Source organism: Marmota flaviventris, chromosome 3, assembly GCF_047511675.1.
Source record: "Marmota flaviventris isolate mMarFla1 chromosome 3, mMarFla1.hap1, whole genome shotgun sequence".
Classification (NCBI taxonomy): Eukaryota; Metazoa; Chordata; class Mammalia; order Rodentia; family Sciuridae; genus Marmota; species Marmota flaviventris.
This window is the reverse complement of record NC_092500.1, coordinates 100,930,813-100,955,238: the sequence shown is the minus strand read 5'-3', so window position 1 is coordinate 100,955,238 and position 24,426 is coordinate 100,930,813. Positions and strand designations below refer to the sequence as shown.

General features: G+C 33.8%; 1 protein-coding gene across 10 annotated transcripts in view; it reads right to left on the bottom strand.

Moving 5' to 3' along the window:
- The window catches only part of Slc20a2 (solute carrier family 20 member 2), a 101,358-nt gene that overhangs the window by 72,354 nt on the left and 4,578 nt on the right, over positions 1-24,426 (bottom strand). For 4 of the 10 annotated variants that reach the window (XM_071610160.1, XM_071610163.1, XM_071610159.1 and 1 more), the window contains one exon: positions 14,749-23,378. The exons of 2 other annotated variants lie outside the window; for them this stretch is intronic. The gene's annotated coding sequence lies outside the window, so the exon portion shown is untranslated. The remainder of the gene's footprint in view (positions 1-14,748; positions 23,379-24,426) is intronic. 4 more of the 10 variants (XM_071610161.1, XM_071610166.1, XM_071610164.1 and 1 more) reach the window with 4 other exon arrangements.

Genomic DNA, 24,426 nt, shown 5'->3' with positions numbered 1-24,426 from the left:
AATTCAAGAACCAAAACATTCCAAAGAAAATAGTGTATCCTTCAATTTACATTAGTCACTTTGCTGTTTCCTTTTCATTACTGAAAATAACTTAAGACAACTGCATTTTTTTCTAGGTATACTTATGACAGTAGAGAAAAGTCAGTAAATCATTTGTTCTCAGAATTTTTGATATGGGAGTGGAGGGATAGGTAGCACCATCCAAATGGAGGTTGGTGATCTATGGAATCTTTAATCCAGTAGATTTATGAAATTTTTAAAACTGCCACTTTTATGAATCCATGCTAATGAATTAACCTAGATAGCAACCTTCAAGTGCAATAACATATGCAATTCTAACATTTCTAATTGTCACTTTAAAAAAGAGTGATTATAGGTATGTGGAGCTCAGGAGGCTGAGGCAGCAAGATCACAAGTTCAAAGCAAGCCTCATCAACTTAAAGAGGTCCTAAGCAATTTAGTGAGACTCTGTCTCAAAATAATAATAATAATAATAAAAAGGCTAGGGATGTGGCTCAATGAAGCACCCCTGGATTCAATCCCTGGTATTAAAAAAAAAAGGAGCGGGCTGGGATTGTGGCTCAGCGGTAGAGAGCTTGCGTAGCATGGGTGGGACCCGGGTTCGATTCTCAGCACCACATAAAAATAAAGGGATTGTGTTGTGTCCATCTACAAAAAAGATTCATTCTCCCTCTCTCTCTCTCTTAAAAAAAAAAAAGGAAAGATGAAATTAATTTTAGTAATATATCTTATTATCTTATTTAACTCAGTATGTCCATAGTTTTTTGGACTATTATTTCAACATGCAATGATTTTAAAACTATTCATATCATATATCTTTAGTTTATACTAGTTTGTGAAACCTAGTGTGCATTTTACAATTAGGGCATCTAAATTTGAATGATTCGTATTTCAAGTGCTCAGTAATTACATGTACTTCCAGAATATCAGAATATCGTATTAGAAACATCTTTCTAACAACAGTTTTTTACAACATATATTAACATGCACAGATATGTGGGCATGTGCTAACTCACATGCATTAGTAAACAGAAAAAACAAAATGGGGGGACACAAGGATGAGAAAAATCTAGTTTTGTCCTGAAGGATTCAGAGTCTAAAGGGTTTGCATTCTTAACCTCTGAAATAAAACATAAAATGTTCTGTTTTTGTGAAGTATCTGTTTTCTGTAGAGATAACTTTCTTTATGGTTTTATCAAAAAAGAGTCTGTCACCCAAAAAAATAAAGAGCCATGAGGCTAGTCTGGCAGTAGATGGTGGCAGAAAAAAATTGAGAATTGAGATAGAAAGTGGGGGAAAGACCATTTAGACAGAAATGAAGATAAGTAAACCTAAAGAAGGGAAAAAGAAAAAAAATTTTCACTATTAAGTATGAAATTCAATTATAAAATCATGTAACAATATGGTATGTTCTCGTTACTATGCTATATGCTGGGGACAGAAATGAAAGAAAAGTCTTTATGTTGAAGGAGTTCATATGTTAATGAGAGGAACTGACTTACCCCAGCAAACAACGTTTTGGGAAGTATAAATATACAGTTTATATGCAGTGTGTTATTGCAGAGAGTGAAGGTCACACAAGAGGGACGTGGTCCATTTTTTGAATGAAGGTTATTTTCTGATGAAATTTTAAATATGTGTTCCGGAATTACTTGAGATTCTATATTTTATTTTGGAAATTTTTAAAAGAGTCATAGATCAAAGAGGGATTAGTATTCCAAAATATCTAACAACCATATCTGGAGATGGAAGTAAGGTTTCCATTCTATCATCTCTATGTTAAATCTGATGACTTGGTCCAGCTACTGAAAGTGATAGGGTATGGAAAAAATTCAGATTTTACCGTGGTTCTCAGTTTTTTCATAGGATGATACAAAATATTAGAAGCCTTCAACATATGAATGCTTAAGAAAAAACAAAACACATATCAACATAATTAGGGAAGAAATCCTTTGGATGGTAGGCATACAGTCCGAAAGACCTGGGTTCAAAATCTAATGCACCACCTACCAGCCCTGCAATCTCAGGAACCTTACTAATGTCTGTGTGTCTGTTTCCTTATCTGTAAAAAAGGCACGACAAGATGCCATCAAAGGACTGTGAGATGTGAGAATTCAATGAGATGATGCACAGCACTAGCATCCAGGTACTATGAGTAAATGGTTGTAGCTATTATGATTATACTACTTCTACCATCAGTGTAGTATTTACTGAAGATCAATTTTGGGATATTTACTGAAAGAGTATTAAAGACTCCCTGCTCTTGTAGTTCAAAACTTCAGAAAATAAAAGTTAAAAGGAACTCCAAATGAATACTAAGTATTTCAGGGAAAACTGGGATCTGTAAACACTCTTAAAACCCTGTAACTATCACAGTTTAATTTTTCTATTATATTGCCTCCAACCCTAGCCTGAGGCTGAATCAGAATTTAGGACACTGACCAAATAATAAAGCAAATTGCATATCTCGGTAGATTGTTGCAGTAATGACCCCCTATCTACTCCAACATCCCTGTATCATTAGCCTTAGGCAGTCTCTTCCCCAATGACTCTGGGCTTGGCCAGCAGGACAACAGCAAACTTAACCCAAAACCTTGAAAAGTTCTGTCTCTCTGGGACTTGCCCTCTCTTGCTGCTCTTTGAAACCCTGAGGCTACTATACAAAGCAGCCCTGACTAGCCTACTGAGGACAAGAAGACCATATGGAGCAAAGACCCATATACCCATAGACCTGCCAACTGCCAGATATGTGAGTGAGGCCATCCTAAAACACAGAACCCCTTACTAAGCTGCCATTTCACTGCAAAGATCAGCCAGGTTAGTTCAAATCAGAACCTCCTAGGTGACTCAAAATTGTGAGACAAAAGAAATGTGTGTGTGTGTGTGTAAGACATTAGTATTAGGTGGTTTGTTCGGCAGCAAAAGCTCACTAACACACATATATATGCAGAGAGTAGAATGAATCAGATGTAACTTTCCCATGTTCATATATTAATACATGACCAGTGTAAACTCCACATCATGTACAACCACAAGAATGAGAAGTTATACTCCATATATGTATGCTATGTCAAAATACACTCTACTGTCATATATAACTAAAAAGAACAAATAAAAAATATTTGAAAAAAAGGTAAGGTTTTAGGAAGCTAAAAAAATCTATACAATAAAGAATCATTTTTCCATCCTAGCTTTCAAAATGATTACATTGGTATAAGCCATAGCTATTCAGTTTTTCTGAACCCTAAACAGAGTATCAATTTATATACACATGAACAGAGAACACTAAAAAGAATACAACTTTTTCTAAAGCATGTAATTTTTTGCAAATTAAAAAAATGATGTAAGTAGTAGCAAACTCAAGATGTTTCTTTAAAAAATGTTAGCAAGGGAGGTGGAATGTGATAGACATCATTATTCAAAGTACATGTATGAAGACTTGAATTGGGTGTTAACATACTTTATATATAAACAGATTATGAAAAATTGTGGTATATATGTGTAATAAGAATTGTAATGCAAAAAAAACCACCAAAGTACAGTATACAGGTGTGAATTGGCATGAACATACTCTATATACAAAGATATGAAAAAGTGTACTCTATATGTGTAATAAGAACTGTAATGCATTCCACTGTCATGTATTTAAAAAAATAAAATCAATAAAACTAAAAAAAGGAATAAGCTTTATTGGATGAAACTGGAAAGTAAATAAAAATTATAATTAAAACAAAAAAATGCATATATGTGCACTCATATATGTAGTAGGCCTTCTATGTCTGAGGGTTCCACATCTGTGGATCAACCAACAGCAGACTGAAAATATTTGGAAAAAATAAACTATGCCTGTATTGAAAAAAAATGTAAATATCTAATTCAGCATAATTTTATGAAATAATTGATAACAGGACTGTGAAAGTAAAGGAAGCATTATCACCGTTTTGTTTGAATATTTGTTTTAAAGCAGTTAATTTTTTTAAAGTATATTAGAATACTAGTGGGAAATTTTGCACTAACATTTGCACTAACAAACATTTGTTAAACAGTTGATTCCTGCTACTATGAAACTCCTAAACACTCGCAAGATTTGTATGAATGGCAAGATGCGTATGACTAGCAGAAAATGTTATAATAAATGACTGTTCTGCCTTCAAAAGTCCTATAATCTGATGAGACAGGATAGTATACATAAACTTTATCATGTAAAGGAGTAATGAGTAAGCATCTCCAAGGACAAAAATTCATTCCAATAGGAAGGTAAGAAAAGAAGTTTCCACTTGTGTTCATCAAGAAAGGCAACTTGGTGAAAATGACAACCGAATTGAGCTTTCTATGTACTGACAGGCTTTCAACAGCAAAAGGAGTGGAAAGAACAATATACAAAAGCAATATCACAAGCAAAGACAGAGAAAGGAAAGCTACAGTGTGTGTCTGAGGAATAGCTTGGATTCAGATTTTAGTTCCATCAATTAATAGTTGTTTTAATTACTGATAAAGTTATTTGATTTCTCCAAATCTAGGCTATGAAGTATCCAATGAGTATGGAGTCTACAGCTTTTTTTTTTTAGTATGGCCTACCTTACTTTCCCAGGAAAAGAAGGCTCTAAGAGGGTGCTTTAACAGAGCTGTACTGATGAGTTCAATCAAATCCCATCTCCACCATTTATCAGCGTCAAGACCACAGGAAGTTATTTGACAAAATTCCCCCTGCCCAACTGTAAATTCAGGATAAGAATACTACCTCCAATGACTGTTGCAAAAAGAGCACACATCAATTACACAAAACAGAACTTGACAACATATTTAAAAAATTATATACATACATGTGTGTAAATATCCAGACACACACACACATACACATATACATATATGCTAGATAAAGTAACAATGAAGGGAAAGTCCTGGTCAAACCACTTGTAGGTAGTAATCAGAGAACCTAATTTGGGGTTCTGTAATTTTAGGTTCCCTTGCCATCTTATTTTTAGTGGAATGAAATTTACAGGGTAAGAATGAAAGGGTCCACATAAGAACAACCCAAAGTCACAAGTTTTACTACTAGAATTTCAGACATATATTCTAATGGTCCTGCTATTCTCCTATCAAGTCCCTGAATATTTATAAGATTTGTATGAAGAGTAGATGCCCAATCGTGTAGTAGTATCAATTTACTGAGATATTTGGGAAATCAAGATTTTCTGATTTTTAATAAATAGTTGTGCTGTGAATACATATGATCTATTTCCAACTGGATAAGCTAAGAAGTAATCACTTTTAGGAAGAGCAGTTAAAAATTAACTTCAAGCCGGGCATGGTGGCACACATCTGTAATCCTAGTGGCTTGGGAGGCTGAGACAAGAGGATCGAGAGTTCAAAGCCAGCCTCAGCAAAAGTGAGGCACTAAGCAACTCAGTGAGACCTTGTCTCTAAATAAAATACAAAATAGGCCTGGAAACGTGGCTCAGTGGTTGGGTGCCCCTGAGTTCAATCCCTGGTCCCCCATACCTCCTCTCCAAAATTAACTTCAAATTAGAAATGAAATATCTATGAGATTCTAACTGTACTTAGCTATAAGAATCCAGCAGGTAGCTGGTTTCAACAGGAAGACATAGACTAGGTATCTTGATAAATGTACATGATTAAATACTTAAGCACAAAGTATTGCATTTTTAAAAAGTACAGTGATTGCTCATTTTTTCAAAGCAGCAGCAATAAGCAACACTACAAACACAGAAGCATCAACAACTCAGCTTTAAGAACTATGACAGTCTAAAAATTATAATAATCCAACAGGCCCTTCTCAGAAACACCAGAGACCAGATCCTTTACATAGGAATTTGTTCACAAACAGGTAGTGGACAAACAATCCTTTTTATAGGAACTAGTTCACAAGCAGTTAGTGGACAAACAATCCAGGGGTATCCTTGGCTGACTGTAGTTTGTGAAGTAATAGATGATTATCCATTTTAGACCTTAATGCTTTCATTGTAAGAGTTGATTTCTTCATTTCCTTAATATTATATTCTCTCTCAAATTGCCAGGAGAGGGTATATTTCCCAGTATTTTTTTTATTCATATTTACCCAAAATTGTTCTTTTTAAAAAAACTTCCAACTGGAAAGTATCCTTTTTTATTTTCCCAACTGAGAACCTTTCATGAAAACCATATTGAAAAAAGGAGCTATTGATAGAACCAGAGTCTTTTAAAAGGCTTTTAAACAGAATAAAACATTCTTTTTAAATAAGGTAAAAATGTGAAAGGGTAAGTTATAAATTCCAACCAATATTTTGATTTTGAAATAGAAAACTCTTGTCATTCTTATTCATGATTATTAAAGAAATAGGCAACTAGTTTGAGTATTCTACTTGTTCATATGCAGCATACTGGGGACATAGATGCCCAAATCATAGGACTAGTATTTAGTGTTGATTATACCAATTTTATAGTGGAAAGCATTTTGGCAGGGGAGGGCAAATAAACAATCCAAACATCCCCAAAACAATATTCAAAAGAATCTCTGAGATCATTTTCTAAATAAAGCAATCTCCCTCAAAACCACCTTTAACTTAAACTAACACTGGGCACTTTAAAAACAGGAAGAATAAATCATATTAAAGTTACAATTCTTTATAATGTATTGGACAATTCTGAGACATGTGGAGAAAGAAAAGTATTAAAAATAACCAAGAAAAGGATTAGACAGCAGCTACAATACAAAGGCTAGGGGTAAGACCAAAATTAGAAACATATAATGTCTAGAGAACTGTCCATATAAGGGTATCTTTAGATCAGTAACTAAATTGGGATAATCCACTGGGCTAAATAAACAGCTGCCACCATCCTAATGGCTGGTTCCCCATCTCTCATTCAGAAATCTCTGGGCTTTAAAAGATAAATATGATGTGACTTTATGCCATAATATTCAATTAACATTCAATGTTTGGGGGCATTTTAAAAGCTGGTCCTGACTTTCCTAGTCCTAGATGATAAACTTCATATACTTTTATCTTTCCTTTCTACAGAAGTATGAAAAAGCAATAGAAGAAGACAAAACTGTGGAGCCTTCCTAACTACAGCTATTGTTGCATGTATACTTATATTCCCCAGCCCCATAGAGCTCCTGATTCCCTGAGCAGGCTGCTGTTAGTTTACTCTCACTCACTTTCTGTTAGGCTTTCGGAGAGCTGCTTTGCCTGGTACGAAGCATGAGGGAAATGCAATGAATGGGATCCTATCTCTGAAGAGTTCAGTGTGCTCTGGAAAACAGACCTATAAATAATTATAACACAGCAAATCCTATAATGGAAATTTGTGCAAAATTAAGGGATACAATTGTCTTTGGAGCTGGAGGGTGGAGTAGGGGAGTTATTGCCATGGAAATGCCCAGGTAGAAAAAAGGTGAGAGGCATTCTAGGAAGAGCAATCACAACAGGTAAAGGCCAAGAGGTAGGAAACAACACAGCATGTTCTGGGAACAGCAGATGGGACATGAGTGGGAGAAGAGGGAGATTAGGCTACAAAAGAACAGACTGATGAGACATCAATAAGGTCCATGTGTGCTTAGTCCATTGCCCTGTGGCCCTGAGGCTCTCAGCTCTGGATACACATTAAAATCTTCTGGAAAGTTTAAAGCAAAATACTCATGCCTGTTACTTGTTAATTGGTCTGGCATGGGACTGGGGCATCAGTATTTTTTAAAACTTACCATGTAATTCTAATATGTGGTCAGGGGTAAGAACCATCACTGCAGGCAACAGGGGTCAATAAAATTATGTACACAGGATAGTATGAAAAATTAAGTTAACTGGGTAGCCATGTGAAGAGCAGATGAGAGACAGAGACACTGGGAAGGAAGGTATTCATTTACAGGCTACAAAATCAGGCAAGAGGGGAGTCTTAACCAGTAATTATTAACCTATGGGTTACTGACTTGTATGACTGTCAGTGGTAAAGGCTAAAAGCCTTTCATAGGAGAAATGCATATATCTCAAGAAATGTACATTCAATTTCAGGACACTCTGAACCGCTTTCAGTAATGGATTCAGCTTAAGAAACCCTGGTGCAAAAGCGCTGATGACAAAGAGGAAGCCGAGACTTCTGAAGCAGAACCAATAGCACTGACGACTTGACTGAGAGGAAAGAAGAGGAATTAGGAATGACATTATAATTGTCAGGGGCCATCTGAAACACTGACTACTTAAGGTACTGAATTGCTTAATTTTTCCCAATTCTATAAGACAGATTGCTCTCATATCTATTTCATAGTTGAGGAAACAGATTTTTAGATGTTAATTAGCTTTTCCAAAGTCCCATGGAGATAAGTGGTGGAGCAGGAATTTAATCCCATACAGTTGTAACTCCAGAGCACAACAAGAGATGTTAACCTCTTTCCCTACTTCCTCTGATGAGTGTACCTAAAACAGAGGAGACAGGAGGATACAGAAGGAGAAGGTTTGAGATAACAGGTGGGGGTCAGGAATATAACAATTTAGTTTTAGACATGCTGTGTTTAAGATGGTTCAAAACCTGGCATGGTGGCACACACCTGTAGTCCTAGCAACTGAGGGAGGCTGAGGCAGAAAGGATTGCAGATCCAAGGCTAGCCTCAACAACTTATCGAGGCCCTAAGACACTTAGCAAGACCCTGTCTCAAAGCTCAATGGTAAAGTTCCCCTTAGTTCAATCCCCAGGTTAAAAAAAAAAAAAAAGGACATGAGACAGAGATTATAAGACCTGTTAAATGAGGAAGAAAAAAACTAGAAAAGAAATGAAGAGGTGAGAGCAGAATATACACTAATAGATGGTTTATGGAGTCTGCTCTATGGTCAGGTGCTATGCTAAATGCTATCATTATCTCTCCTTTATAAGTGAAGACCAGACATAGGCGATCAGTATCCCATGGTGCACCAATAAGTAAGAAAGCTGGATTGAAATCCACCAACCCATCTTAACCTCTAACCTATACCTCCAACCATGGTGTCCTAAGTGGCCACAGCCTCCAACCTGTTCCAAGACTACTAGCTAGTGTTTTTTTTTTTTTTTAAAGTTTCATATAAAAAAGTTTTTATAATATTTACCCATTTCTATAACCTAAAGGATTTGTTTCAATTATTTGAAAGATAAAAGGAGAGATTTCAGTCCCAACCTATACAAATGCTAGAGATGCACTTTATTTACAAGTATGCAAACCTATGTAAATGATAAAGCATAAATTTCATAGTATTATTATTATCCATGTCAGAATCCAAAACAATTGGTCTAACGGTGATAGTATGCCTGTCTTTCCAAAAGCCTCTGTGAGGACACTATTTCTCAATGGTGAAATTTCCTTTTTTACTCATTCTTTTAGCTTAAAAGATTGTGGGTTTTCTTCTCTTCAAAGTAACAAAAATGAAATCTTAAAACCATACCATACTACAAATCCAGACTAGCTGCTTCAGGTTGAATAGCGATACACACTGCAGGTTCAGATAAAAACTTATAGTATTTCAATTTTTAGCACCTTTGAAATACCTGTACTGACAATTATGTAGACTTTGAATCAGTAGAATTCCTTCTATAAAACTACTTATCTATCTATCTATCTATTTATTTATTTATTTTTAGTTGTAGTTGGACACAATACCTTTCTTTTATTTATTTTCATGTGGGGCTGAGGATAGAACCCAGGGCCTCACACATGCCACACGAGTGCTCTACTGCTGAGCCACAATCTCAGCCCCATATAAAACTACTTTTAAAGAGACTTCAATATCATTCCAGAACTTTCTTCTGTTTTAGAATTAAGGTACTTGAAAGTCAAGAAATAAAATTCCAATTAAAAAAGTATTTAGCATAAAAAATAAGGAAATAAAATTTAAAAAGTATTTAAAGTCCTGTTGTACAACCTTTTACTTAGAGTGGAATTCTTCCCAAAGCTCCTATCCCTGTCATCCATCACAGGTTAGAAATACTCTGAAGAGTAAGGAGTCACTACCTTCCAGGGCAGCCCATCCCATTGCTGGAAAGAACTTACTACAATGGTCTTAGATCAAGTCAAAATCCTTTGCCTTGTAATTTCAATTAATTGATTCAAACATTTACTGATGATTTATGTGTCCCATAAGTTCTATGTACCATTTTAGTCTTCCTATTCCTCAACCTTAAAAGGTTGCCACCACTGTTCTTTTACATTCTTGTCCTTCAGGTACAAAAACCAAACTCCTTTAGCAATCTTTTTTCATGTTGCTTCATTTCTCAATACATCACTAATTCTTTATCTCCCTCCTTTGCCAGTGTTTCATCTAGAATGTGGTTCATAGACTTAAAAACAATTCATCAAATGTAATCTAACTAGACAATCAACAGGGAAACAGACTCAATGTAATCTAGGCATGCACTAATGAAACCTAAGATTACTCCATTTTTAGCAGCCACATCAGAAATAGCTCATATAAGCCTATGATCAAATAAACTCCTATTTTTCATCTTGTGCATTTGAGATTGCCTATCACCCCCAAACATTTCTCAACTCTTTCAAATGGTTTATCCTTAGTATATTTTATCTTGCTCATTTTTAACATTATTATGATCTTTTAGAGTATTCTGAATCTAAAGTATGTTACCTATATTATTAGCTATTTCTTCTAGAATTATGTCATCTGGAAATCAGACACACTTATTTCAATAGAAGTCTTCACAGAAAGAAGACACTGTGGTTTAAAATGTATTTGTGGGAACTTAAAGGACTTTATACGTTCTCTTGGCTTAATACACTAAGACATGCATTATCAACTTCTAACCTTTTCTGTGGCCTCCTCTTAAGGAGTGCTATTCAAAGGGATTCTAGGAACTATAAAAACCATTTTGGTCGCTAGGATTCACTAGTATCCAATATTTCTAAAATAGTTGATTCTCCTATGTAATAATCAACTTAATACCCAGAGGAACCAATTAACTAGAAATCAATCAACATTCTCATTAATTTTTCACTAAAGAGAAGGTCCCCCAAAACCAAGAAATATGACCAAAAACAAACTATGAACTACAACAATACTTTAAAAATAAAAGCATGAGTACCTAAGGTTATATATATAAAGATATGTGTTACATCATTGTTTGTAGTGGCAAATTAAAAAAAAAAAAAAAAAAAAAGGGAAACATTGAATGTCCATGCAAAAGGAATTGGCTGAATAAATTTTTCTATAAAGCCACATCAAGGGGCTATTCATATTTTATTAATAATGGCTACCAAATTTATTTTATTTTTTCCATGTTGGGGATCAAACCCAAGGCCTTGATCATGCTTATGCAAGCACTCTAGTTATATCCTTAGCCCTGTTTATATTTTGAAATTGAGTCAAATCTGTATCTATGGCCTGAAGAAATACCTGATACATTAAGGATGAGAAACAAACTTCAAAATAATGTATAGTATATGATCCTACTTAAAAAACAAAACTCATAGCCTTTGTCATTATGTATGCTTCTATAGTACAAAAAAAAGTATGGAAGAAATCCATTCGAGGCTGTGAACATGGGTGGGGATTTCTGTTTATCTTTGCCTACTTAGACTTATTATAGGTAAATACTGATTTTTTTAAGCTAAAAAACTAATTGCAACTGACAACAGAAATCTATCTATACTTATATTTCACTCCCACACCCCACTCAAGTTTTCCAAATGCTTTATTTTCCAAAAAGTTTCCTATCTATGTTATAGATCAAGTTCAATTTCCTACTTGACATTTCAATGAGTCTGAATTTTTCATTGTTTGGACTCTACTTCATACACACTCTTCTGTAATAAATACAAAAACTATGGTATAGTTTAAATATGTCTACCATTCACTTTCACCAGTGATTTTTTTTCCTACATGATTTTTTTCCTTCAGGAAAATATTAATTTAGCAGAGCCAAATATAAAAACTACATACAGCTCATCCTAACCCAATATAGAGGTGATAGATAAGCACAACAGTATGAAATACTAGGGCAAAGAAATATGAGCATAGAAGCCAATCCTGTTAATTCAGTGGTTTTCAATCTTGGCTGAACAGTAGAATTACCTGGGAAGCTTTTAAAAAAATACCTATGCTTGAGCACCACTTCTAGAGATTATAATTGAACTGGCTCTGGTATAGGTACTCACTTTGTTTCAAAAGCTAGCTAGATGATAAAAATGTGCAACTGAAGTTAAGAACCAGTTCTTTCAAAAAAAAATACTTTTCAACCTTCTCCCAACTTTTTACAAAGAACATTTCCTTCATCAGTTATTTTAAGGCAGTAAATACATTTGGGAAAGCTAAAATCTACCAATAAGTTAATGCTAGTCCACCATCCATAATTTATATTATCCCCAGGTTAACTTTTGATGCTAAACTTAAAATTTCTCAAAGTTATAGGTATACAATTAAGAGTCCTTCATATATCAAAAGCATATTTGTAGCCTTACCCTAATAATGATTTATAATCTATTATTAATCTGGGAGACAATGATTTTATAAAACATCTTAGGGCCCCAAATAACATGTTAGAAAACAAAAGTGCCAACATTGCTCAATCAATTACTTCAATGTTATTGGACAATCAGTCAATTAATGAATTCCAATTCTTCATGCTAACCTTTACAAGTATGTAAAAAATTCATCATCACATTGATAAAATAAAATACAACTTGAAATTTTTTCCATTCAAATTTAGTATCTGAGAACAATAATATTCCCCACAGGAAAAATGTCAACAAAATTTGAAAGGGATTCATTAACAAAATGAAATATTTATTTAATACATGTAATATTACAGCATATAAGACAAGATTCTATACTTTGGACTCATACTGCAAATTTACACAAAAATATTTTAAAACAAAGGGCACTTTATATTATTTAAAATGGTCAGTCAGCATTAAGAAATAATTGTCTATATATATCTAAAAGTGCTGACTATATAAGCATATATTTTCAAAGACACCTACACTGATGCATTAAAAAAATACTTTCACCTAGTGAGCGCATTCTTAAGCAATACAGAGGAAAATGAAAACTTACGTCTACTCAAAAACCGGCACACAAATGTTCACAGCAACTTTATTTGTAACAGCCCCAAACTATATAAACAATCCAAATGTCCCATAATGGGCAAATGGTTAAACTACAGTACATCTCCACCAGAGAATATTCCTCAGCAACAAGGACTATTGACACACACAACTAGTTATGGTTCTAAGGGTATTATATTAAATGAAAAGAGCCAACCTCCAAAGGTCATATACTGCATGATTTCATTTATATAATATTCTCAAAATGACAGAATTACAGCAATCTAGAACCGATTCGTGGTTACCAGTGGATGGATGAGGGACAGCTCTAAAGGGATAGCAAGGGGAAGCCTTGAGGTGGTGGTAGATCAATTGTTTTGATTGTGGTGATGGTTCCTCAAATCTATATATGATCAACTACACAGAACTACACAGAACTACACACACACACACACACACACATACATAAATGAGTGTATATAAGCTAGTGAAATCCTAATAAGTTCTGTGGATTAAACCCATGGCAATTTTCTTGTTGTGATCTCATACTTCTGCTACTTTGGGGGCAGATGAGGTAAGCAAAAGGGACATGAGATCTCTATTTGTGCAACTTCCTGTGAATCTGTAATCATTTTAAAACAAAAAGTTAAAAAAGATGGCTGGAATATTTCCAGAGTATTTACTGTGTACCCAGTACTACAGTTTATCTCATTCAACTTAATAAACAATAGATGAGGTAGATACTAACTAATATCCTCACTTTTCAGATGAGGAAACTGAAGGACAAAGAAGATAAGAAATTCAATCAGTCACAAAGCTGGTTTTCTTGAGAAAACTTCAAGAGAGTTTAAGAAAAGTAGGATAATTCTGAAGCAAAGATTTTAAGAAAAAAGGTATTTTTGCATCAAGAAGGAATTTTTAAAGAACCTTAAAATAGTGAGAGAAGGTGAAATGCTATAGAGCTAAATCTTTAAAAACCTATATTCACAGCATACTATGCTAAATATTATGTCTTCCAAGAATCTAAAATCCATAATGTACCTTAGCCTAGGATACCTGAATATGCTTGACCTGAGATGCATAAGAAAATGGTTATTTTTATTATTCTTTCAACTTTCATTCAGAAACAAGAAGAAAATTAACACACGATTTCTCTTCTTAAAAGATGTTAATTGAATGGGAGTAGATAAAAGTGAGCCAAAAATCTGAAATAACTTTAAGAAAGTACTCCAAATGGAAGAAAATAAAACTGACTGACTATAACATAGCCTACTGATGAAAGAAAACGGCAAGACAAAGGAAAGTCAACAGTTATCAAATGCAAGGTAGAAGAGTCTAAATCAGATTAAAAACATGAATCTGCATGTACTAAATAATATCAGCAAGCAAAATAAATGTCTATTTGCAGCAAAACAATTTTAAATAAAACCATGCAGACAAGATTGGTTTCAGTCTCACACAGAAAAAAGCAAAAGAAAAACTTCTCTTTTTCACCCCATCTCCAATTTAAATCATTGTATATTTTAACAACATGTCAAAAACCAGAGGCAATCCCAGGATAAATTCAATGGATTATTAAGAAGTTTGTTACTCTGGTTGTAAAGCCTCTGAGACAGAACTGTTTTTGTAGAGAGAAATAGCATCTCATTTAATTTGAAAGATCAAGTGAAACCCCAAGAAGGCAATATTGAACATTGGGAAAAATTAATCACCCTTTTAAGGTGTAGACAATCTAGTAATCCACATAATGTGCTGCTTGAAGAGAGTAAGTGCTGCCTGGTCCGCCCTTGGGATCACCTCTGATATCAAGGATATTCCTTCCTCTCAAGTCTTCTTAATAGCAAATGCAAATGCTGTTATGACATCAATATGTTGTTTTCTTAGAAGCATTGTAAAATCCCAACTCAGGATATAGCAGGCAGGAATCTTAACTTGACATTCAAAAATATTTCCACGGTGGATCTGGAGTGGAATGGCCATACCACTGTACTCCCATCCATGGCTTCAGTTAACATGAAAAATCTGAAAAATAATTCTTGTCATCATAGGTCCTTGGAACTTCGTCCTCACTCAAATAGTTAAGATGAAAAAAGCATATACATATAGTTAGGAGACATCTGTTATATATTCCTTAAAACTCTCTACTTCTGAAGGGCTTGTCTAAGAGGTTAATTTGTTTCTTCCAGGTAAGACCCTCAGACATCAGACTTTAAGAAAATCCAGGCCATTCTGTCTGGTGGACAGTATCTTTAATTTCTGGGAGATTATACCAAGGAACTGTATTTCCACTACTGTCAGATTCTAATCTATAGTAAACATAAATTTTGGAAGTTTTCGTAACTAAATATCCTCCTTGAATAGGAATATTTTTAGGTGTGGTAATGAGATGCGGTTATGCTTTGAGAGAAGATTTTCCATTCTGAATATATTACTTATAAGTGAAGTGATTTAATATCTGATATTTGCTTCAAAATAATATGTGGTAGAAACTGAATATGAGTTTTTAACAAGATTGGCCAAAATCATCATGATAAAGCTGGGTGATAGGGATATGGAATTAATTATACAATTTTGTCTTCTTTGGTATATGTCTGAAAATTTCCAACATAGAAAGTTTGTATATTCTTCCTTGTATAGGATATAAAACATACCCATATAATAAAGAATCCTGAGAATTGTGCAGAAATCCAGATTCTCTGAAAGCTTCCAGGCCAAACATCTCATCTAGTAAGTTTCCTATTTCTAAAATGCAGGACTAGGACATGATGATTTCTGTAAGGTCACTGTCTTCAGAATACTGGGTTTTTTTTCACCCTCTGTTAACTGTATATAGCAACTGATTCTACATTGAGATGGCACAGGTCTTGAGATAAGGTGTGACGTCAAGCAGCTCAAGAACCACAGGTATCACCATCAGCTCTGATCACAAGAGGAAAAAAAAAATAGGGAGCTAAGTGACTACAGTCATTTGGGGAAAAAAATGTATTTTCCACAGGTATGGTGAAAATGATCACTCTTCAAAAATCTGCTTAAGATATATTTCAGTCTCATATCACATAAAATGTAAAATGGCCAGACCCTTTAATACAATAACTTTTTCCTGAATACAATATCTAGACAATATTATCATAAATGTCTTCTGAAGACTGCCTATCAAAGTACTGTTTATAATAGTGAAAAAATCTGATACCTAAATTACCACCAAACCAGATGGTTAAGTAGGTTATGGTACATTCTTACAATGGAACTCCATGAAGCTGTTTTAAAAATGAAGATATAAATCCATAATCATAGGGGTATGGCAAAGGGACACAGGAACCAACAGAGCTCTGAATGGCCACAGCTATAAAAATTTGAGCAACAATTTTGGATAACCCAAAGTATAAATAAATATCCATTAGTCTATACTGACATAACTGATTTAATAAGTAAATGACAGAGGATAGATAAATCTCCTGGACAGAAGAAATTACCTGCGCAGAATAATTCCAAATAATATATGTAGATACTCTGCCCTAACTGTGGGTTGCCAAGAGAAAACATGTAAAAGGGAGAAAAAAGGGGAACTTCATAGTGGGAAAAATCTGACAAACACTATTCCAGCAAGGTCATTAAAGTCAAAATCAACATTCACCTTTGAAATGAAGTGATGAAAATGTCCTTTTACCTATATGATCTCCCTACCCCAAATTCCTAACTCTAGTGTAACCATGTTTCCTCCAGGAAGACTAATACAAGTCTCAACTGAGGAACACTCTACAAAAACATCTGGCTAATGCATCTCAAAACTGTCGAGGTCATAAAAAAAATAAGTCTGAGAAACTGCCATAGACAAGTGGAATCTAAGAAGATATGATGACTAAATGTAGCATGGTTTCTTGGGATCAGATACTGGGACAGAAGATATGAGGTAAAAATTAAGGAAATCTGAATAAAGTAAAAACTTCCGTTAATAATAATGTATTGATATTTGTTCATAACATTAATGTAAAATGTTAATAATAGAGGAAACTGGATGTGGAGTATATCAGAACTCTTTATACTATCTTTGCAACTTTTTTGTAAATGTAGAACTTTCCTAAAAGAGGTTATTTTTAGAAAGTGAGATTTTATAAAAAATATTTTTAGTTGTAGATGGACACAATTTCTTTATTTTATTTATTTATTATTATGTGGTGTTGAGGATTGAACCTAGTGCCTCACATGTGCTAGGCAAGTGCTCTACCACTGAGTTACAACCCCAGCCCCGGAAAATATTTTAAATGAAGATATAGACTTATAATATCATCGAAGTGTGGCCAAGATAAAATAAAGAGTTATAACATGTATATTATGAACCTATTTGCTTTGAAAATATATGCATATGTATTTATAAATCAAAAGTCATGAAACCAGGCTGGCAATGCAGCTCAGTGGTAGAACACTTGCCTGGCATGCCTGAGGCCCTGGGTTCAATCCCCAGCACCACAAAAATAACACCAACAAAAAAGTCAGGAAACCATATATCCAAGATGTTAAACTCTGATGGTAGAATTATTAGTGATTTTCACTGCTTCTTTATTCCTTTCTGTGTTATCTGTTTTTGGTTTTTCATTAAGCAATGACTACTCTTAACACTGAGCCTCATTACTTCTAAAATCAGGAAAAAAAGTTTTTTGTTTTGCTTTCTTTTCTTTTTGGGAAAAAAAATATGTGTATAAAACAGAATTAACAGAGTACTCCTTAACACAAAACAATATGCATTTATAAGACAGCCAAATTTTTAAAGGTAAAAGTTTAAAAAGTTAATACAGAAAAGTGATTGAAAGACTGGGATTTCATTAAAGTCCTGGTTTCATCACTTACTGTCACTGGACAGTTGCATAGCCTTCCTCAATTTCCTCATTTATTCAATGTTCTACAACAAACCTATTGATCTGCAGAACTCCCCTAAATTTTTTTTTTACTTATCCATATAAACATATATTGTATATTATATATGAACATGTATATTTCTTTACAATAAATTTTATTAGAAAATCACATAATAGCAAGAATTAAGGTATGCCATGAGCCTGACCATACAGGTGACTATTATTGTTGGCAATATTAATTTTAAAAATATCCAGGTACAAGTAAAACACTAAGAGGAAAAAGTTTCTTAAAGAATGTAACTGGGAGCAAAGACATAACCAGTACCTCAGCTCATTCTACTCATCTGCAGAAATTTCCCAAACATTTCTGCAAGCTAGACATTCATTGTGGCAATTAAACATGCTATTGTTCACATGACCACAGCACTACTGAGAATCTTCCAGTGAACACAAATAGGAGCCACTTTTCATAATCAGCTTAAACTAGCTTTCAAATATTAATGCACATTTTTCCTTCTATGGGAATACAGATTACCTATGAATATAATGTCAACATAAATTAATACCAGCCATAAAATACATAAACTTATTTAAACCTCTAAGTTATAAATAAAACTTTTTAGAAAGCAGTTTTAAAAGAAACATATATTTTTAACTTTATTAAAATCTTGAGTTAGTATTCTAGCTCAATATTGTCCTCCCTCAGTAGGAGGGATATCAAAATCTGCAGATGGTCAAGTTCCTTATATAACATGGTATAGTATTTGCACACATCCTCTTATGTATTTTAAATATTTAGGTTACTTAAATACCTAATACAATGTAAATTCTATGCAAATAGTTGTTATATAGCTTAGGGAATAATGACAAGGAAAAAAATCTATACATGTTCAGTACAGAAACAATTTGTTATTTTAAAAAACATTTTTTTTGGCTGGGGATGTGGCTCAAGCGGTAACGTGCTTGCCTGGCATGCGCGGGACGCTGAGTTTGATCCTCAGCACCACATAAAATAAAAAGATGTTGTGTCCACCGAAAACTGAAAAATAAACACTAAAAAAATTCTCTCTCTCTCTTTTTATATATATATATATATATATATATATATATATATATATATATTTTTTATCTAGGGTCAGCTCAATCTGTGGATATGGAACTACTGGATATGGAACCAGCAGATACAAAGGGTTGACTGTACTGATATTTTTAAATTACCCCAATTATAAAACTTATATATAGAAAACTACAATAGATTAATTCAATCACACTATGAATTTTTTAAAGGCCAAACAACCCAGGGTAGAAGAATAATTTTTACCTAACCTGATATATCAATATGGTCTAGGCAACAGATCAAAAATCGGGTAACTTAGTAAGATAATCAAACACAAAATAATATTGAATGATTATGCCAATTTCTTCTACACCAGAAATGTAAATTGTTCAGTCGGGGTCTGTTCAAGAAACTGATTTAAATAATATCTTTTAAAGTAACAAAAAAAGTAACTTTGCTCCAGTCTCAAAAACATATACATACTCCAGGAAATACACTCAGGTTGGTATATATATATAAAAACCTAATGCCACAACCGTATGAAAACTTTATCTAATTTTTACTCCAAGTTTCTGGAAAGTAGTCATTACAAAGACCTATTCCAATGATGGTGACATTCTTCCTGCTAAACTGCCTTTAGAAGTGTGTGGTACATTTTTTTCAAATATGCTCAACTGCTACAAATTTTAACTTCTTGGAGAATGCGCTTCAGTTATGAGGAGACACCAAAGTCACTGAAAGATAGCTAAGTAGATCAAGCTAAATAAACTTTTGGTTATGAAAAAGAGAATGAAAAGAAAAGGGATTGATTATAAGGTACTATTGCAAAAGCAAAAACTATAAAATGGGAATTCTAAGCATTTTTGAGCAGCCACATTATCTCTGTGGTTCCGAGTTAACTCCCCAAAAAGAATTTTCTTTTTTCCTATTCCATGTTCTGTCCTGGCTGTTTTTTCTCCAAATTCTAAACAATAACTGAATAAGGGACCATACTGGCATCTCATACAGATTATCTCATTTAATCTATATGTCAACACTACTAGATAATATCATTTTACAAATGAAGAAACTGAGGCTGAATGTTTTGAATAACTTGCCTGATCCACACAGGTAATAAGGGACAAATTACTACCTCACGTTAAAATGTATATACATTTACCAAGTATACACTTACATTCCTGATTTTTTTTTTACGTTTCTGAACTCTGATCCCTTAGCTTGTTACTATAAGAGCGTTTGCCACATATTTTTTTTTCAGTTTAAAAATAAGAATTACATCTTCATATGTAGACCTTTGGTTGCTATTACAATCATTCACTTATTAACATTCCCTACTCAATTATAGCTTCCAGAGACAGTAGGCCATTCCATATTCATCTCTACAGTCCCAAAACACAGAAAGACGTAGCATACCTATGAATTCCTTGTTAGTAACCTAACTGTGGTGCCGAGGACTAGCTGCTGAAGTGTGGAGACTCTCTCTGTACCATTACTGGACACTTAGTTGTTCTCTCAGCTCCCAGATACCTGACCACCACCGTCACAGGGAGGGCTTAGGCAAAAAGAGTATTCAATATGACCAGTTCCTAGTTGTAGGGATATTCTTAATATCTTATAACCATGATATGTGATATATAGTTTTTCTTTAAGTTGAAGAACTACACTCAAATCAGTCAGCCTCTAACAGTTCAAACACATTATAAAAACCAAATTTCAGCACATTCATAAATAAGAACATACAGAGGAATAATGGAAAAATAGGAGAAATGTAAATCAACAAACAGTATAAAATAAAGCCTCCCCACAAGCTATCTTTTCATTATAATACAACTAGAGTTCTAAGGGGCAAGACCACACAATTTATGTTTTCCCACACATGAAACTAGAGCCAGTTGTTAATAGCACTTTGGGAATGTAACAGTATAATTACAAAATGACACAAGTTAATATTTAAGGAGACATCATGTCCTTCAAAAATAAAAGGAACAGTTGCAAGATTAAGTCTTTTTTTTTTTTAACAATAAAGTTCTTAGAACTTAAAAGGAAATGGAAAAACAATGCAATCATAAAACTAGTTAATGAAATTACTGGAACTTTTTATTCTTTTAGGGGACGTTTTACCTAATAAATGTTAAAGCTGTGGTTTCAGTTTTCTTTCCATTTCTAAAAACTCTTAATTAATAGAGTCCTTTTCTACTAGTACTTACCTTTCTCTTTCTGTTCTTCCCATGCCCCACCCCAAACTTGATTTGGCTATTCTTTAATCTTTTAAAAAACAGGAGTAATAAATTCTCCAACTCTTGACAAAAGAGTTAAAATGACAGTACCATATGACTATCTGAACTCTTGAAAGGAGTATTAATCTTCTAGAATACCAATTTAATTCTTAGAAGCAGAAAACACAGGAAGCTTAATGTTCTAAGAAAAGTTAATAATAATTGATTCATTCTGGCTACTCAGGAAATACTCGGCAAGGATCTGTGTTCTATGCAAAGACTGACAACAAATCTATCTAGTAATAGCTATCACACAGGGACAAGGGAAATAGAAAAGAGCTCATGGAGTAAATGCACAATGACTAAAAAGTACAGGAAGAAAATATTAATTTGGTGCTGAGAAGCAACAGAGCTAGATGACACAGAGGACAGATCAGTAAGCTACACAGACAGAAATAAATCCAAGACTGAGGTGCTAGAGGAAATGGACCATCACAGGGGATGAGAGTAAAGTACAAGTGGACAAGAGGTAAAACAGGCAGGAGCCAAGGATGACAGGTGCTGAGTTATAAGAGATAACACAAAAGACTGAAAGTAGCAGATGGGGAAGGAGGTATACTCATCTTAAGAAAGGGTAAAGAGAAAACATTTTCAATGGGAGGCTAAATTGTGGAAGTAGGCAAATAACAAAGAAATCAATCAAGAAATTCTAGACAGAAGAGGGTAAAAATGTGGAAGTGGGACAAAGTAGTAAGTAGATAGGACAGAAGATGAAAGAATTAAAAGAATGAAGTAACAAAAACAGGCCTAATGGGGAAGGAAATAGTAAAGCTAAACAAATGCCTTATGGAATTTTGCTTCATTAAATTTTGTTCTTTTTCTTCCTATTGGGTAAAACTTGATTCACAAGAGCAAAAACTTTCCTTAATTTATAGAAGAGAAAATTATTGATACTCATCATCAATTATAGGGGCATAACAAGTAAAAAAAAAGAAGACAATATAATTTATATCAAGTATTGTTAACGCTAGCCAACAACCTAATTGTATCTATACATTAATGACCTTACTGACGACTGTTTCATTTAGTTAGAAAAGCTTTCTTTCTCTTTCTGTGCATTTGGAGAAATCCCTGTTCCTTACTGCCTCCATCAACACACAAAAGGCAAGGGTAAGAAGGTAACACATCAACATCACTAAAAGAAGTTTGATGGAAATTTAATACAAGGGTTAAAATATTTCACTTGCTTTAAATTTTTACCACTCATTATTCTGGTTTTCCAGACAGATACTGCAAAACAGAAATCACCTTTCATTTCCATTTAGAAAATAAGAGCAACAACAAAACACTGAATGAGAACATAAAAATAGAAAAGAGCAAAGCTGAAAAGAATGGAAATTATTCTATTCTTGAACCTGAAAAATAATTGGGGTAGAATAGCAACCAAAGGTTTACATATGAAGATGTAATTCTTATTTTTAAACTGAAAAAAAAAATATGATAATCAGACCATCTGTGCCAAAAACTTTTTCAAGAAAAAAACAGGCATCTACAAAGGCTCGGAGAAGATAAAAAAAGATGAAACTAAAGTCATAATGAATATGAACAAGAAGCAGCACATCATTATATAAAGAAACAATTTATCCACACTTCACACCCTTTAGTGACTATTTGATAAGAGTCAATTTCAGAAGGGCCTAAATTCCACCAAATGGTTCCTATTTCCCCTAATGTCATTTCTCTATCTACACAGGAAAAAAAACAAAAACAAAAACAAATCTCTGATCATAAGCAAATTACCAGCTATTACCTAATGGAAAATAATACACAAAAAGTGTTAACAAAGATAATGTAAGACACACATAAAGAAATGTGCTAGAATCTTGTCATTCCTATTTTCAGAACTATCTTCTTTCAGCTGCTCAAAAATCCTAAATGGTATTGGAGTTGCTTCTTGAAATGTAATTCTTCAGTTTTTTTACCATATTCTTCCACAAATATTTTAATGAGTCACTGGGCCATTCAGTCCACTCACAGGCATCTGACACATAATTTACTTCTGGAAATGGCTGCCACTCCAACAGGCTTTGGAAGGCTTCTTGAAGAAATAAAGCTGGTCTGTTGGTCTCTATTGAGGACATGCTGAAACTAGGATTATCTCTCATATTCAAAGATGACAAAGAAGCCAATCGTACTCTGTTTCCAAGGTAAGATGCCTTAAAAAAAGAAAGAGTTAAAAATCAACCAGATTAAAAAAAATTCTAATAATGCCATGCAAACTCTTACACAACATTATATTTTAGGTGATTAAAAAGTAAATAATTCCCAACAAGAAATTTTAATGTTTCACTTCAGCTTTAAAAATACAATTAGGGAAAAAAAAAACTTTTTAAAGGGTACCACAGGATAGACAGTCAAAATATTATAAATAATCAATAATTCCTGAAAATAATAATAAAAAAAAGCACTGGTTACACTGGATGGAAATTCTGGTGATAGCCTTTTCAATCTTTACGATGGCCTGATCAGAAGACAAGATTTTGACAAAATACTACTTTTCTGCCTTTGTATATTAGTTGGACATAGTATGCCCAAGCGTGCTTTATATTCGGCTGTAAAATGAGCTATGGAATTGATGACCTGAAAAGTAGGCAATTTGGCTCTTCAGAGACAAAATTCTGGAATTAAGTACTATCTAGCCATAAAATTTTGGTACAAATGAACTAGCTCTAGGTAAGTCATTTAACTCTGCCCTGATTGTCTTATCTATAAAATACAGGGCTAGTTCTTTTTACATGCAGGAGAGGCACTAGAATCACCTCAAGATGGTTTACAGACACACAGGTCCGATGCAGCCTTACTGAATCTGAATCTCTGAGGTAAAGCAAAGAGACTTGTAAATTTTATAATAAATCCTGGGTCACTATGATGTACACTCCTGGCTAATATACTAGCTATGTTTAGGATCCAGTTCTAGAACCTAAAATTCATAAAATGGGATAGTAAAGATTTCATGAAATTATCCTAGTATCATTAAAGGGAGAGACTGAAAAATCAAGTCTTATGTGCCAAAACTGGATGAATACTTCCATACAGATTATTTTAACTCAATTTTTCCAAATTAGTTCCTCAGATATTAAAACAGAACACAAACTTTGGGGCAGTATTTTATAATAACTTGCTTCTACGTAAGCCATCACATGTTAAAATGATAGCAGCATGTCAGTTCTTCACTGTCTCAAATTATGAAGCAACCCCCAAGAA